The 17,082-nt window shown below is 39.8% G+C and overlaps 1 protein-coding gene across 6 annotated transcripts in view; it reads left to right on the forward strand.

Annotated features, from left to right (window-relative positions):
* The first annotated feature begins 127 nt into the window (after window positions 1–127).
* PLCH1 (phospholipase C, eta 1) overlaps window positions 128–17,082 on the forward strand; it is a 253,204-nt gene continuing 236,249 nt past the window's right edge. For 3 of the 6 annotated variants that reach the window (XM_010844734.1, XM_010844735.1, XM_010844738.1), the window contains exon 1: window positions 128–328. The gene's annotated coding sequence lies outside the window, so the exon portion shown is untranslated. Of the gene's footprint in view, window positions 329–425; window positions 590–5,547; window positions 5,970–17,082 lie in introns of those variants that run through there. The other 3 variants (XM_010844733.1, XM_010844737.1, XM_010844736.1) reach the window with 2 other exon arrangements.

The following is a 17,082-nucleotide window of genomic DNA, read 5'->3' on the forward strand; positions in this document are numbered from 1 at the left end:
CGCTGGGTCCCCTGGCGGTGGCGCCAGCTCCAGTCCGCTCTCCGCGGCTCCAGTTCCTGATTTCCGCCGGAGCTGAGGCCTGGCAGGGAGGGGGCTCCGGAGTGAGTGTGAGGATTTGAATGAGAAAGCAGGTTGTGGCGGCGGCGACCCATTCTGTCCTGCCGGTCTCTGGGGATCTACAGGCTGGTGTGCAGACGAGTCCTTCTGGGGGGCTTTTCTGCTCCTCCACAGGGTTTTGGAGTTGGAGTCACAGGGACCAATAACTCATCAAGCCAGCACTTCGGAGGACTCAGAGGAATCCATCTCTCGAGCACTCAAAGTTGAGCAGGTCAGTGCTTTGGGGGGAGTCGGGGTGGCGGACGGGAAAGAAGAGGACTGGTACTGCAGTCCAGGTGTGCAAGTGGCTCGAGTTCCTCTCTCTGCAGTTCCGGCCGGGACACGCTCTTTAGGACAGTGTGAGGTGTGCGAGTGGGGATCCCTCAAACCCCCTGGCGGAGAACTGGACCACAACTGGTCTTGAGGTCCCGTAATTTCGAAGGATGGGTGTGTGAGCCTGCGCCAGGATTTAACTCTCAGGTCTCTTGTGGTGGTAAGTGGGGGTTTATGCACGGTGAGGGGTAAAGCACCGCTCACTGCAGGGTGCTTCACCTCTAGGCGGGCCGCCTGTCTGACCCGCAGTCGCCGCAAAGAGCAGGTCCGCTTTTCCCAGCAAGGGAAGTGCGGTGTCCATTACATTTGGAGTCTCACGAGCTTTTCCTGCGCCCAGTGACCTCACTCAGGACCCTTTCAGAGAAGACCGGGTGCTCTCAGTGCTGGGAGGATTTACTCCATTGCCCTTTCCTGGAATAAACCCGGGGCACCCGAGCGGCGCGGGGCAGGGCGGTGGAGGCTAGTCCTGGACACACAGCCGCGCGCTCTGCGCTTGCGTGGGGTTCCCATAGCGACGGCGCCGCGAGTCCGCAAAGCCACCCGGCGTGCCCCAAGCCTTGCTCCCTGTTGAGCGTCTGCGGCGCTCTCTCCCGCTCCCCTAGACTTTTTCTTTGTTATTTGTAACTCGGAATAAGTTTATGATCTCATTTTGACGTTAGGAGTTCAGCATTAGAACAATAACCAGGTAAAATTTTAAAGACCCCCCTCCCACGTCCTAGGGCAATACCGCTTTGATCATCGACGGAAGAGATGAGAAATTGCTTATTGGGACGGTGTTTTGAGATCCACCCCCCCCTTCTTTTAGCCCATGAAAGTGGACCCGAATAAAATATTCTTACTAGTTAAGCAGTTTAAAAAAACATTGGTCAGGTGTTCTTGAGCGTTAAGGGGACAGACCTGTGCCGCTTTCCCGCAGGTGTAGAGACGGGCGTGTACAAACTAGAAGCACCTGTGTCCTCTTTTGGCTTGTTTATGAGAACTGAAGGCGATCCGAAGTGGACCAACGTAAAATGGCAATGAAAAGAAACAAAGGCTTTCCTAGAAGTGATTGTTTTTCCAGTTGCTCAGGCGTTTTGATCACTTCTGGGGTTAATCATCTGCAGGGAATGTTTCAAGAAACTTTGACACGAACCAGTCAGATCCCTCAAGCTTTCTGTTGAGAGAGTCACTTTTTCTTAAAATTGAGTCTTGACAACTCCATTGCCCTTAAAGAGTTTCACTTGTTTACGCATAGGTTAGCATTTGGCAAGGGTACACATCTTAAGGGTTATGCAGAAGGAGCTGTAGCTTCTTGTAGTACACTTCTTAAGTTACAACAGTATTTGGCAGCGTGATTGGTATACTTACTTGCTATTAAATAAACATTGGTAAGAATTAACTGCTAATAAATGTATGAAAATGGAATTACTCTTTCTGGGATAAAGTGCAGCATAAAAATACCGTAAGTGTAGTAATACATGAGCACTGTCTTGCTATATCCTATTTTAAAGTAATTTGCCTTCAAGAATAGCAAATGTTTATTAGTAGTAGTATTCAGACAATATCCTTCCACCATCAGCAAATGAAGTCAACGGTAATATGACTTTTCAGATGATTAACAAATAACATGCTGTTAAAGTTCTCTTTCCCATCCCATTCATTATGAATGCCGAGACGTTATGCAATCCATCTGGCTCAAACGTTTAGAAGTGTCCAATTAAGTTTTTTATCATTAAAAATATAAAAACTCTTAATTTTCAGGTTCAGATACTTTGTGACCCTATTTTGTGGCTTGTAACTGGCTCCAATTCCCTAATTCTCAGTGACATGTGTTTCTACTGGTTCCAGGAGGTAAACTGCAGTTTAGCAGATCATGGGATAATGAGACTGGGAGTGCTTGGGGGAAGGCTGGGGAGAAGCCATGGGATGAGACAAAGGGAGGGAAGGTTGATGGGCAGAGCCAGGATTTATAGTTGCACCAGATTATTCATAAAAGCTGTTACAGTCATTGCTTCTGTTTGATACATTTCCCCACATCACCAACATCAATTAAACTTATTTTTAGAATCAGTTTTCTAAATAATTATAAAGACAGTTACAGAAATAGAATATGATAAAGGTGGTTTATATTAGGGTGCTATAATATACTGGGAAAACTCTTAAATCCTTCCTATTTAATTTATTCATTTAGTCAACAGTATTGAAAACCAGTTATATATAAGATATACAATAAAGTGATATATAAGATATAGATAAGTAAACCTAGATTTCTGTTCTCAGTGAACTAAGAATTGTGACTTAATCTGTGAAATAATTTTAATCCTGTTTCAGGTTTTCAGGGAAAAGATGCTATCTGTGGCACTCTTAAGGAGAGCGCTTAAATAAGTGCCAAGCAATCAGACATCTAGATTCGGAAACAAAGGCTTAAACTTTGATAAAAAAAAATATCCTGAACCTTGTTTTTAAGCATTTTAGATGAGTCATATATACAGTAAGAAACATTATGTGCATCTGTCTTTTTACATTTTTGTAATACAGTCTCAACCATAAAACCTGCAGTCTTGGCAAGTGCAGTTCTTGAATTTGGGAGGAAAAGAGAAACCCTGTAATTCTCAGGTTTCTTAGATGAAGATAAGGTGAGTGATTCAGTAGTCCTTTGTTCTGGCTCTGTGTTTCATGACATAATAAACCTCCTGCAGCTCCCTTCTAAGAATAGTTCTGGTCTGCATGCTTGAAGGATCATGACTATTATTTGTCTGAGAAAAAAAAAAGATATAAAATTATGGTAGAAGGTTAAAAGGAATACAATAGGGTATATGAACATTTTAACTTTTGAACTGGAATAATTTCTAGGCATTTTTCATGCATTTAGACTCCACTGAAATCCATTATAGTCATGACAAACCTCTGGCATAATAATAACCAAGGTTGACAAACGTTTCCTCTGGTCACTCTTGGGACACAGAAGATGAGGGAGACTGTAGCCTCCTTTTCTTCAGCCTCATGAATCTGCTCAACATTATCAGCTCAGAGAAGCTTGCTAAAGAGCGTCGCCATTTGGTTATTGCTCTTTGTTTCAGAAAATCAGACTCAGCTGTGAATTGTGGCCGAAGTGGTGCAGAACTCATTTCTTTGAACAATGCCTCCTCGGCCTGGGAAGCATGTTCTCTCTCTTCACTAGTAGGGGCTTATTCCAGGCTGGCTTTGCTCACAAGGAAAATCATTTAGACACAGTTCAGTGGACACTCACTCACATTTCTTTGATACCCGTGACCATTTTTGTTTAAGGAGAAATCCAGGACTGTTGTGGTAGGGTGTGCCGAATTAGAAGTGCATTTTAAGAAGCCGTGAAGAAGTTTACACAGCTTTGTGTTGTTATCCTCAGGGTCTCTGTCTTCTGTGCTTCAAAGTAAAAGAGGGCAGGATGGACACAGAAGGGACAGCTAAGAAAACTTTTGTAGCAAAGTTAAAGTCTCATCAAGTTCTGCATTTTCAATGCGTTAAAAGCACCAAATGCTTGTGCCTCGTGATCTGTCATGTTACAGAGCAGAAAAATATGTCTACTGTGTTTATTATATGACTCGGGAAGCCAGAGCCCAAAGTTTCCAAAGGATTTCTTAAAGTCCTACAGCTAATAAATGAAAAAACTGGGGTGAAAATGTTATGATTACTAATGATGCTGCTGTTTCTAGGAAATCTAGGGAGGGCGGATATGAAATCCTTTCTCTAGACTTTGGTGTTTGTAATATAAACTTGTTGTAGTTATAAAGTGGTCAATCACCAATAATGTTTTATGATTTAGTTTAATTTCACTGAGTGGAATTGACAGTGGGTACCTTCTGATTTAAATATTTGGTTATAAGCAAATGTATGTCATGAGAATGTGTATGGTTCATGTGTATAAACAAGAAAGAGATCTTTTTTAATATGTGTTTTGGCCTGAATTCTACCGTGATTAAGACAATGTAAGGGAGAGCAGCGTTTCTGGTTATTATACAGTAAATATCTTAAGGAGTTCTAGAAGAAAAGGAGAAAATGAACATTGATATAGTCCAATCATGTGCCTATGCATTTATTTTAGTTCAACTTTAAAATTCATGAAGAGATTCAGGAATTATTATCCCATACTACTTAATGAAACAGTGAGACTTGGAGATTAGTTTCCTGCCCCAAATCTAAGTGACTATGAAAGTGTCTTGGAATTAGAACCCAGGTCTGTCTGCCTCCGTGTTCTGTTATGTCATGTTGTCATTCAGAAAAGCAAGGCTAAATTATGAAAAATAGTTTTCATTCAAACTCAGCATGCCATCCAAAATACAGACATTTAGAAGTTTCTCTGATAAGCTTTCTGGTGAATGGAGACGCTGCATTCCCTGTATGGAGTTTAGGAGGTTATAAATTCAGGTCTGGTTCCAGAAAAACATTCAAGGCTTTGTTTATAAACTGTGTTGGCTATTTGTTTAGAAGTGAGTGGTGTTTAGATTCTCTTGTGCAAATGCTTTTCCACATCAAAGTGGCCCACTTATCACTTTGAGATTGTTGTCAAATTATGCTGGGTCTAAGAGGACCCCTCATGATTTTAATGTGTGTTCTCTGGCATCCCAAGACTTAGATGTTGATTTTTATCTTGTGTAAGCTTTGCTCACTTATTTTTCTTGAAATAATGACTTACTGCAGGATGGAATCAGATGGCATGTTTCCGTAATGTTTTTAAACTGGGGACCTGAATCACCTCGGACAGTTGCTGAAAATTTCTTAACTTTGGCCAGAGGCTGGAGTTTTGATACTCCTGAAACTGCTCTGGCCATGGTATTGAGACTATACTCAGCTGGTTTCAGATTCACAGTGTTTTTGAGAGGGTTTACCCTGGAAGAAACTGAGGCTCAGGGATGTCCATCTCAAACAGCTGGGAATTGAACCTTGACTTGCCAGCAGATGCCTGGTCTAGTGACCTAATTAGCACACTTCGCCTTAAACGCACCCCTTTCTCTCCTGGGCCTTCTTTTTCTCCCTGTATCTCTGGCTCCAGGGGAGAAGAAAAGGCTGAGGTTTTTAGAAGACTGGCTGCCAGACTTCACTTTGGAATTCAGCCCAGCCTCGCTTCAGGCAATGCAAAGGACCCTGGGGTGTGCTCTGAGTTTCCCTCTGTTTCTCTGTGTCTTACCCTCCTAGTGGCCTCTTTTCTCTGTGGCTCCATTTTCAGAATCTAGCAAGGTGCTTAGGAACCTGTCCAACCATTCATGTGCCCATGCATTAGCTATTCTGTTGCCACTGGAAGGCAGAAAGATCTAGTTGGTGCTCTCACTTGTGAGTTACTGATTAACTGATCTAAGGCAGTCATGGTTTCTCTTTCATCTGCCTTCGCTTCCTTGTTGCTAGCCCACAAGAACCAAACATTTGAATTCAGCTTCCTACTTCCCTCTTCTCTCCCTCTTCAATTTAACTAAAGGAGCCACTGGATCTTGGAACAGGTCTCTGTGGAGCGCTAGTGGAACCTCTGGTGGGAACTTTAAAGACCTATTTGCTTTTTCCAGGGGTCAAAATCCTGGACCAGAAGTTAAGTGAGTGGATTTGCTGTTTGATTGCATGTAATTTAGTTTTCTAGACTTCCTATTTCTTTTTGCCAAACAACTCTTCCTTAACTTTGAGTGATATGGGATTGAAAATAATTTTTTAAAAGATGATTTCTTTATTAAAAAAAGGAATTAGGGTTATGAAAGATCCTTTGATTTTTATTTCAATTCAAAGACTGTTGGTTCCAGACAACCATTTGTGTAAAACAGAAAGAAAAGGAGAGATGGGAAAAGAAGGTTTTCTTCTATGCATATAGAATACCTCTGGAAGGGTACACTAGAAACTAATCATGTTGGTTGCTGGGAGACATACCAGAGGTAAACTCTTCACTGTATACCTTCTTATGCCCTTGGGTTTTGAAACTTAATGAGTAAAATTAAAACAAAAAAACTTGGGTTTCAATATTAAAGAAACAAGTAACTATCTCCTGGGACCTAAGTGAAAGAAGTAGGAAACTGGGAAGCAATATTAAAGAAAAGAAATTCTTTTTTTAGCTATCTTTTTAAGGCTCACCAGCATTCACATTTAGTAATTTCTTTTGTATTTAGTAATTTTTAAAAGCAGTGTTTTTCAACACTGGATTTCAATAACAGGGCTTGGGGAGGGTTTTTTTTTTTTTTTAATTTTCATAGTTTTCTTCGCTCTCATAAAGCATCAGCTATTGGCTGCTCCCAGACTCAGTGGGCCAATGAGAATCTATTCCTTTCCTGAGTCACTAAACCTGTCTTCCGCTGGCAGTGTGTTTATGGAATGAAGTGTAGAAAGCCCTCTCCCCAACCCACTCAGCCCCCTGCCCTGTTGTTTTCTCCCATGGAGAAATCCCTGTAATGTGATTATTTTATTTTCCTAATCAGTGTCTAAATGCGAATGTTAGAGGAATCTTTTCTTCTCAAATTGAAAAGGGGGAAAAAAAGCTTATACAACTGTTTTATTCTGAACCACAGCTTTTCTTTTTGAAATAGGTTGTGAATTGGAAGTAGTTTTCTGTTTACTGGGTAAATCTTGAAAGTACAATCTTGGAAGAGAGAGAACACAAAACTGTGTACCAACTTCTTTTTCACTTGTCCAAAGAGAAGTGTGAAATGTATTATTTAGTGTCCAAGTTTCAATCAAAAGCAAAAAACTCAAGTCAGGGTCAGTTCTCAACTTTTTGAAAATTCCTCATTGAAAACTAAAGTTAATAAGGTATTCTTTCCTCACAGAATTCTTATTACTCTGTTACTTTTGTTAGAAAAGAATAACTGAATAGATCGTACGTTCTCATGTTTTAATTTTTTAAACCTAAAAGGGAATTTAGTGAAAATTCTCTAACCTCTGTCCTTCAGCCATCCAGTTATTTCTTTAATAGACCAATAGTTATTGGTTTCTTCTGTATTTTTTTTTTCAAAATATATAAGCAAATGCATATGGGTGCTTTGTGGCTTCTTTCAAAAATCAAATGGTACTGCACCATCCATATGAATCTGCTTTTTTTTTTTTTTACTGTAATAATATATATTGTATGTCATTCCATATCAGCATATAGGGCTTCTTAACTTTTTTCCTTTTTACTTAATTTTAATTATTTTTTTGGCTACACCATATGACATGTGAAATCTTAGTTTTCCCAACCAAGGGTGGAACCCACACACCTGGTGTTGAGAGTGTGGAATCTTAACCACTGGACCAGCAGGGAAGTCCCCTTTATATTAATAGTATACTTTAAAATAGCAGTTTTAGGGTCACAGCAAAATTGAAGGGAAGGTATAGACTTTCCCATGTATTCCCTACCCCCACCCAGTACATAGACTCCCCATTACCAACTTCCCCTACCAGAGTGGTACATCTGTTATGATTGATGAACCTACATTGAGACATCACAGTCATCTAGAGTACATGGTTTCCATTATAGTTAACTCTTGGTGTTGTGCATTCTGTGGGTTTGGACAAATGTGTAATGACCTGTATCCATCACTATGATATCATACACTGTGTTTTCACTGCCCTAAAAATTTCATGCTCTGCCTGTTCAGCTCTCTCTCACCCTTGAGCCCCTACCAGTCACTGACCTTTTCATTGTCTTGCTAGTTTTGCCTTTATCAGAATGCCCTATAGTTGGTATCACAGTGTAACCTTTTCAGATTGGCCTTTTTTCACTTAGTAACGTGAAAGGATTCCTCCAAGGCTTGATAGCTCATTTCTTTTTAGTGCCAAATAATATTCCATTGTCTGCATGTATCAGTGTATCCATCCATCTATTGCAGAATATCTTGATTACTTCCAAGTTTTGGCAATTATGAATAAAGTTGCTCTACACACTCGTGTGCAGGTTTTTGTGTGGACATAAGTTGTCAACTTCTTTGCGAGCTGACAGTACCAAAGAGCACAGTTGCTGGATTGTATGTAAGAATATGTTTTGTAAGAAACTGCCAAACTGTCTTCCGGGGTGGCTGTAGCATTTTTCATTCCCACCAGCAGTGAAGGCAACTCCTCTGTTGCTCCACATGCTCGCCAACGTTCGATGTGTTAGCTGGATTTTGGCCATTCTCATAGGGGTGTGGTGGTATCTCATTGTTCTAATTTGCATTTCCTGATGACACATGATGAAAAGAGTATCTTTTCATATGCTTCTTTGCCATCTCTGTATCTTTGGTGAGGTGTCCAGGTTTCTGGTCCGTTTTTTAATTCCGTTTGTGTGTGTGTGTGTTTTAAGCATTCTGTGTATATTTTGAATAAATCTTTTATTAAATGTCTTACAAATATTCTCTCCCAGTCTGTGGCTTGTCTTCTAATTCGTTTGGCATTGTTTTAAATTTTAATGAAGTTCTGCTTATCAATTCTTTGGTGTATCATCCCTTTGGTGTTGTATCTGAAAAATCACCACCATGCCCAAGGTCATATAGATTTTTTCCCCCTATGTTATCTATCTAGTTTTTGTGTTTTAAATTTAGGTTTGTGATTCATTTTGAGTTAACTTATGTGAAGGGTATGATTAAATTCATTTTTTTTTTTTTGCATAGGGATGTTCAGTTGTTCCAGCACCATTTGTTGAAAATTGTTTCATGGTATTGCCTTTGTTTATTTGTAAAAGATCAGTTGACTTCCGTTTATGTGGGTCTGTTTCTGGGCTATCTGTTCTGTTCCATTGATTTATTCATTTACTCTTTGTTCAATACCACAGTCTTGATTACTGTAGCTTTAGAGTGAGTAAGTCTTCAGAGAAGGCCATGGCAACCCACTCCAGTACTCTTGCCTGGGAAATCCCATGGACGGAGGAGCCTGGTGGGCTACAGTCCATGGGGTCGCGAGGAGTCAGACATGACTTCACTTTCATTTTCACTTTTCACTTTCATGCACTGGAGAAGGAAATGGCAAGCCACGCCAGTATTCTTGCCTGGAGAATCCCAGGGCCGGAGGAGCCTTGTGGGCTGTGGTCTATGGGGTTGCACAGAGTTGGACACAACTGACACGACTTAGCAGCAGCAGAGTAAGTCTTGAGTTGGATTGTTTCAGTCTTCCAACTTTATTGAATATTGTGTTGGCTATTCTGGATTTTTTTTTAATGGCTACATATTTTACAATGTATGGATATATTAAATTTAACCAGATTAATTCACAATTAGGTTGTTTCTGAACTTTTGAAAACAATGATGTAGTAAATAACCCTGTACATACTCTGCATGCTCAAGTATGGCTATAGAATATATTTTTGGAAGTGGGATTGCTAAACGAAAGGTATACACATTTGTAACTTTGATGAATAATGTCAAATCAACTTTGATGGAATTTGTACAGTTTTTGTTCTTATCAGAAATGATAAGAACATGATGATTTCTCCACATGTTTACCAACACAGTTTGTCATCACACTTTTAGATTTTTGCTAATCTGATAGGTAAAAAATTACCATCTTGGTATAGATAAAACTTGCTTTTCTTATATTCACTTATGGGTGATTTTGCAAATTTCCATTTTGAGCAGAGTCTCAGAGTAGAAAGTGTCACTTCATTCTCCCTATTACAGATGAAAAAAATAAGTTTTGAAGAAGCAAATGAATAGGTTTCTGATCACTGCCTGATCACAGAGTCAGCACACTTGCTTTTCTTAAATGATAAGCATTTAGTTGCTTTTCACACTTCCTTCCAAGCCTCAATATTTCACTCCTCTCCCCATGTCTGGGAAAGTTGATATCTTCGATATCTAAGAGCATCTCCAGTCCTGGCAGGGTGGTGTCAACAATGGACTCAGCTGTGGCCCTGCTTGTTACCACTCCCTGGTTTGAAAGCTAACTTAAATTCCTTATTGTTGTCTGTGGCATAGTTTCTTGTGTCCTAGCATTACTGAAGGAAAGAAGAAGTGGTGAGCGTTTAGACTTCGGTGGGTTCAGCTGCTGTTTGTTTGGACACTCAAGAGATCCCTGCTCTTCCCTGAACATGGATGAGATGCTTAGGAATAATGGAGAATTCTGAGGGTGGCAGGGAACCAAGCCCTGGCTACAAGAATATTGTGCCTCCCTCTGGTTCCCAAGATTTTAGTGTGAACATATTAGATATTCAAGGGGAGGAAACTGTGCAGGAAAATATAATAGGAGAAGACCCACAGGCCAGGGACAACCAGGAGTTAGCTTCTGTGTCTAAAATCTTGTTTGTACTAATTTAAGGAAAATACACCACACTATAAATTTCATTTGAGGAATTTGTAATACCGTTTGGTTTTATTTCCCTATTTTGTCTTGTTAATGCTTTCTATGACACCTTTTTTCAGATGGCAACTTTGGACAAGCTGTTTATTAGTTAGATTTAAAGAATCAAATACTTATACGCTTGACCAGGAAGTATGTTAGATGCATTTAACTTGGGCTAACTACATCAGCTTCAGATTTTTTTCCTCAGAGCTTCTTAATAATTAAGAATTCAGCACATGAAAAACAAAGCTTCCAAAATTTAAGACATTTGGCTAGATTTTTTGATGTTCTTTTGAGCTTGAAAATTTTTATAATCAAATTAGGTTTACTATCCCATCTTGTTCTTTACTGCTTTGAGGACCTCTAGCCTTTCCTTTTACAATTTCTGATGTCCTAATATTTGCATTGATGTAAGTTCTCTGTTGAACATCTAGAAGGTTAACTTCTCTGCTGGCTTTAGAGAAATTAAACTCTAAGTCTTTACCCCCATTATCTTAGGCTAAAATCTTTGCAAAATTAGTCTTTATGATCACTGCTGTCCTATTGCTTAGTCACTAAGTCTTGTCCGACTCTTTCACAACCCCATGGACTGTAGCCTACTGGGTGCCTCTGTCCATGGGATTTTCTAGGCAAGAATACTGGAGTGGGGTGCCATTTCCTTCTCCAGGGGATCTTCCTCACCCAGGAATCAAATGGCGTTTCCTGAATTTTAGGTGGATTCTTTACCACTGAGCCACCAGGAGGGCCCTTTATGATCATTGCTGCTGCTGCTGCTAAGTCGCTTCAGTCTGTCTGACTCTATGCGACCCCAGAGACGGCAGCCCACCAGGCTCCCCTGTCCCTGGGATTCTCCAGGCAAGAACACTAGAGTGGGTTGCCATTTCCTTCTCCAATGTGTGAAAGTGAAGTTGCTCAGTCGTGTCCGACTCTTAGCGACCCCATGGACTGTAGCCCACTAGGCTCCTCTGTCCATGGGATTTTCCAGGCAAGAGTACTGGAGTGGGGTGCCATTGCCTTCTCCGTTATGATCACTACTCTCCTTTTAAAGACAGGTGAGGTCAATCTCAGGATTTAGATTCTGAATAAGTTACATTTAAGCATTCTTGATGATATGTTATTTTTGCCAGTATCCTTATATGTACTTTGTTATATCACATTATATTTAAACAGCATATTAACAATGTACTTTAGTCATTTTTGCTTTGATAACTGAGAACAGTATTTGGGGCATCTACAGTGCCTTCCCACTAAACTACCTTTCCCACTCCTCTCCCTTCTCATCTTTCCTCTTTTAAACCTACTGATCTTTTGACATCTAGCTCTATCCTCCCACCCAACAGGAACTCTTTCCTGACACCCTTGGTTTCTTTTCTTTGAACCATTACAGGATGCTTCATTTGCCAAGTATCATGTATTCTGCTTTTTTTCTGTGCAAGTTTTATATAATTTTTTTGGGTTTATCTATGCATTATTCTCCCATCTCCATCATTAGTTTCTTGAAGACTGGAACAGTGTTTAGCCATCTCTCCATCCCCTCAATATTTATAGCACCTGTAGTAAGGCTCAGAGCATACTTGTGGGTTATTTGATTCATAAATTGGTTTGTCTGTAGCTTTTTGCACCTTAAGGGGTCCTGAACTCCTGTTTTTGAGCACAGATCAGGGGCCACTTCCCCTACTTACCCTGCTGTGTGGTCGGGAAGGAGAGAAGGTATTAACTGGAGGTTTAATTGCCCAATTAAAGGCGGATCTCTTGTTGGAGCTGCACGTATTGCTGAGTGGAAGGAGTAGGGAAAGCAGGCAAAGATGAGAATCCAATACATCCTCTGTGAGAAGCTCTCTTTCTCACTGGGGGGTGGGCAAGTGGATAGGAGAAAGGGTGAGATGAACTTGGGGAAGCTGGGAGATCTGCTCTTCTCCGGGGGTTGCCATTTCTGAGACTGAATTTTGGACATCCTTATATATGAAGGAATTAGGAGTAGAGGTATTCTGAAGTCCTTCTCTAGTTTTTAAAAACTATGGAAATCACTGGTTTAGAGATAACCAGTATAAATCAAAGGTTTTTTTTTGATGTTAGACCTGGACAGAAGTAAATGAAATTAGAATTGTGACCAAAAAAAGTTTGCTGTTAGTGTGTCATCAGGAATAGTCTGCAAATATGATCAAAGGTATTAATATTGGGCTGGATTTTGCAACTGACGGCCACTGAGAGTTGATATCTAATTACCTAACAGTCATTCCTTCGGGGCTTTTTTTTTTTTTTTTTAATGTAGTTTTAATTTCCAGTCTGTACTTTGTGTCTACTTTTAAAATTAAAGAATATACTTTTTAAAAGATGAAAATATCTCAACCGTGACATGAGCATAGGGAATTAGAAACGATTGTGCATTGAGAAGTCTGGATCCTATTACTGACTGTGCCATACCTAGTAATATGTTCTCTCCCTCTCTCTTACTGTCTTTTCCTCTCTTCCTCTTCATTATTTATTAAGTAAAATTACATAGATCTTAAGAGTGTAATCTCTGAAGTTTTATTTAGGCCACATACTAGTGCTGTCACTTGACTATGGGTAATTACCTAAGGGTAATTACTTAACTTCTCTGTGCTTCAGGTTCTCTATCTGTAAAATGGGATAATAATTTTACCTAGCCCTTAGGATCACTGTAAAGATGAAAAAAATAATACTTGTGAAATATTTATCAATATACTTGGCTCATAGAAAGTGCTAGAAGTATCAGCAGATATTACAAAGTAGCAGGTCCTGAGCTAATATGCTTTTGGGTTAGATCAGGTTCTGATTTGGCCATCAGACTGCAAGGTTCTGTGGCTTTGAATGTGAATCTCCAGGGTTGAATTCTGTTTCTAACAATATAATTCATCAATACTCCTGATGAAACAATTTGGAAATGTTGGGTACAATAGAAAGATTATTTCCTTAAGTGCAATACTCTACAAGAAAGTAATGACTACACAGGCCAAATGTTAAGTGAAGAGAGGTCTACTGAGCACTGAAGCTGGCTTTTTGCCTTGAGGACAATTGCCAAACCAGGTTAACTTGAACTTCTCCTTTCCTGGCCTGAGGGCACAGGGGACAAGAGATAAAGTAAGACATTTTGGGGGGGGGGGACTCTTTGGTCTTAAACATAGGACTTCAAAGGGCTTCTCACTCTTTGGAAATACGAATGAGAATTTTTAAAAAATTATTTACCTTCTTTCTTTCTGGTCTTCCCAGATGGCTCAGTGTTAAAGAACCCGCCTGCCAATGCAGGAAACGTGGGTTTGATCCCTGGGTCAGGAAGATCCCCTGGAGAAGGAAATGGCAACACATTCCAGTATTCTTGCCTGGGCAATCCCATGGACAGAGGAGCCTAGTGGGCTATAGTTCATGGGGTTGCAAAAAGCTGGACATGACTTAGTGACTAAACAACAAACCTTCTTTCTAACCCTATGTCTGTAAGGAAAATCACTTATCAATAATTTTGGTTCTGAGCAGATCCTGATTATTTGGTCCTGAGAATTTGTGATTCTGAGTCAGCTCCGAAACGGATTTGTATCCAGAATCACAATAACTAAGTGGTCAGAAAAACCTTAGGATGAAAACTTTTAAGGAATTCCTGCATTGCAAGTGTCCCTGGTACCGAGGGACCAGTTTCTCCTTTCTTTTGGAGGAATCTATTTTTACCCTAAACTTCAAAGAATCCCCATCAATGAAATTAGAAGGAAAATAGGCATCTCATAGTTTGGGGGGGAAAAATTGCTAAACACAAGGTATGAGCTGAGAAACAGAAACTGTAAAGACTAACCAAGCTGATTTGAGAAAGGACCAAATAGAACTTGGGGGAAAGAAAAGAGGAGACTTCCCCGGTGGTTCAGTGGTAAAGAATCTGCCTGCCAATGCAGGAGATACAGATTTGATCCCTGGTCTGGGAAGATTCCCGGAGAAGGCAATGGCACCCCACTCCAGTACTTTGCCTGGAAAATCCCATGGATGGAGGAGCCTGGTAGATTGCAGTCCATGGGGTCGTGAAGAGTCGGATACGACTGAGAGACTTCACTTTCACTTTTCACTTTAATGCATTGGAGAAGGAAATGGCAACCCACTCCAGTGTTCTTGCCTGGAGAATCCCAGGGATGGGGGAGCCTGGTGGCTACCGTCTATGGGGTCACACAGAGTCGGACACGACTGAAGTGACTTAGCAGTAGCAGCCCGGAAGATTCCACATGCTGTGGGGCAACTAATCCTGTGTGCCATAACTATTGAGCCTGTGCTATAGAGCAACTACTGAAACCCATACACCCTCGAGCCCATGCTCCTCAGCTAGAGAAGTCACCTCAATGAGAAGCCTGCACACCGCAACTAGAGAATAACCCTTGCTCGCTGCAACACTACAACAAGCCTATGCAGCAATGAAGACCCAGCACAGCCAAAAATAAATAAAATTATTAAAATAAAAAGGAAGAAAGAACTCAGTGAATGGATTTAACAACAGATTAATCCAGTCTGAACAGGGAAATTGTCAGATGAATGATAGATCTGAAGATAATTTTCTAGTGGCAACAGAGAGGCAAAGCAATGTAAAACCCAAAAGAAAGGTTAATCAATGTGGAAGATACCGAATTCAGACTCAAGGTAAGTTTAATTATAATTTCAGAAGCAGAAAGACAATGAGGAGAGGCTACATTTATACAGGTAATGACTGAGTATTCTCAAGGACCGATAAAAAGCATTACTTTAACATATTTATGAAGTCATCTGAATTCCATTCAGGATAAGGAAAAAGAAGATACACAGAGATAAAATATAATTAAATTGTAGAACACAAAAGATAAAGAGAAGATCTTAAGCAAGGTCAGAGAGAAGAGGCAGCTTATTTTTAAAGACATGACAAATTATCCTGACAGTGTGGCAATAGAAGCCAGAAGACCAGTATAATATTAAATTTTATGCCCCAATAGATGTTAATTATCAGCCTAGGATTCAGTTTTCATTAAAGATATCTTTAAAAAGCAAAGACAAAGACTTTCAAACTTAAAAAAAAATCCCTAGAGTTCTAGCAGATCCTCACAAAAAGTATACATTTCAGGCAGAAGAAAATTATTACCAGATGGAAGGTCTCAGAAACAAGAAGTAAAAAACAAAGAAAAGGAAAAATTTTAAGTAAAACACACATTGACTGTATGTAAGGTGATAATGATGTCTTTAGTGGAAACTGGATAAAGAAAGTGACTGAAGTTGAAGAAACAAAAGGAGTCAATGTTTTCCAAAGTTTCTATGTGGTTTGGGAGGAGGTTAAAGATAGATTAAACTTGTACTTTGATAGATCAAGTGTACGTGTTAAAATTTCTAAGGCAACCACTAAAATTTAGTGAAAGAATGAATAACTTTCTAACTAAAGGGGAAACTGAAATGAGAAAACTATGAAATATGAAGGCAAGAAAGTTGAGAGAAGAGATATAGAATAGGCAAGACAAGTAGCAAACACAAAATAAGATGTAAAAGTAAAATGAATGATTAGCAACTATAAAGAAATCAAAGATTGTTAGACTAGATGAAAATTTAGCTATTTGCTATTTATAAAAGACGTGTCTAAAACATAAGGATACAGAAAGGTAAACAGGTAATTATAAACTAAAAGCTGGCAATTCTGACATCTGATGAAACTGTCAAAAAAGCATTTATAGAGATAAAAGAATATGATATTGGTTCAAAAGTTTGAACTCATCAGAAAAAGCTTTTCTGCATCTCATAACGTGGTCTCAATGTATATTATGCACGTTATAGAAAAATTGAGAGAACTGCAATGGGAAACACATATATTCCCAGTGATATTGTAATGTGCTTCATCAGTACTTAATAAAGAGGGGAAAAGATCAGCTACCACATACAATATTTGAACTATACAGTTAGTAAGTTTGAGTGGATAGACATGTGAAGGCATTGCATCTCAAAACCACAGAATGCACATTTTCAAGCACATGAAGAACACTTATAAAAAGTGACCTCAAACTTGGTCATCAAGCAAGTCTTAACAGTGAACAACTGATTGGTTTCATCCAGACCAGATTTGTGACCACAATGTAGTTAAACTAGAAACTGATAATAAACAATGACTAAATTGCCCAAGCCAGGCTTCAGCAATATGTGAACCGTGAACTTCCTGATGTTCAGGCTGGTTTTAGAAAAGGCAGAGGAACCAGAGATCAAATTGCCAACATCTGCTGGATCATCGAAAAAGCAAGAGAGTTCCAGGAAAAACATCTATTTCTGCTTTATTGACTATGCCAAAGCCTTTGACCGTGTGGATCACAATAAACTGTGGGAAATTCTGAAAGAGATGGGAATGCCAGACCACCTGATCTGCCTCTTGAGAAATCTGTATGCAGGTCAGGAAGCAACAGTTAGAACTGGACATGGAACAACAGACTGGTTCCAAACTGT

Source organism: Bison bison, unplaced genomic scaffold, assembly GCF_000754665.1.
Source record: "Bison bison bison isolate TAMUID 2011002044 unplaced genomic scaffold, Bison_UMD1.0 scf7180017864207, whole genome shotgun sequence".
NCBI classification, from domain to species: Eukaryota; Metazoa; Chordata; class Mammalia; order Artiodactyla; family Bovidae; genus Bison; species Bison bison.